Source organism: Echinops telfairi, unplaced genomic scaffold (assembly GCF_000313985.2).
Source record: "Echinops telfairi isolate 266 unplaced genomic scaffold, ASM31398v2 ScPeMD7_7;HRSCAF=31, whole genome shotgun sequence".
NCBI classification, from domain to species: domain Eukaryota; kingdom Metazoa; phylum Chordata; class Mammalia; order Afrosoricida; family Tenrecidae; genus Echinops; species Echinops telfairi.
In genome coordinates this window covers 20,838,607-20,839,621 of record NW_022103904.1, presented here as the reverse complement: position 1 = coordinate 20,839,621, position 1,015 = coordinate 20,838,607, and positions in this window count along the sequence as shown.

The following is a 1,015-nucleotide window of genomic DNA, read 5'->3' as shown; positions in this document are numbered from 1 at the left end:
TATGTATGGGAATACATAGAGAAATATATACCATGAAAAGAAAGTACTTTGAAATCACTCAAATTCTCACCATAAAGATAATTATAAGCACCACTTTGCTGGATTCCCAAATAGAAAAAATATATATATAGGGGAATCTATATTTCCACATATGGCTTAATATATGCTTTTCAAATATATGGAATATGTACATATATTCCCATATACACATATCTTAATGTATCTATATAGCTTTATTGCTATTTGTCCAGCAAAGTGGTAATTATAATTATCTTTATAGTGGGAATTTGAATGATATTAATTTTGAGTACTTTCCTTTTTGCTTCTTTATATTTAATGTTTTTTCCTTCAATTAATGTGTATTGTTGGAAGGACAGTTTAAAATCAAATTAAAAAAAATAAGAAGATTGGGCCTGATCTGATATTTTTGCTCAGAGGTTCTGAGACTCCAAGATATAAGTTTATAATTAAATGGGCCAAATTTCCAGACCCTGTTGCACTTGAGAGAAAGAAAGTGTGGTGTTGGAGATCTGGGAACTCCCATTGGAACCTGAGCTTCACCTCTTCTCCCTGGTCTGACCTTGACTGCCCTCAGCTGTGGACCTTACTCTCTGGGCTAAAGTAATACGAATAAGGAGATCAGCAAGGCACCACAAGTGTTAGCTTACAGCTAGGGAGACTAGAAATGGGTGTGCCCTGTACTAAGGGCAGCCCAGAACAGCCAAGGGCAAGAAGACCATGAGCTGGGTCAGGCAGCGGGGCGGTGGGGTGAGAGACATGGCCTTCCCATTGGTCAGGATGCCAATGGAGAGAGGAACTAGAACACAGCAGATGGCACCCTGGAATCACAAAAAAATTACCACTGGTGAGTGTGCAGTGGTTTCCGTATGTTGCATTTCACCTGTGATGTTGAGCTGTTGTCCAACGTACAGGGAACTGAGGTTTCTGAGGGCTAAGTACTTCCTAAGAACCCACGTGATCACCATTCTTCCTTCAATCCATCTTGCAGAGGTGG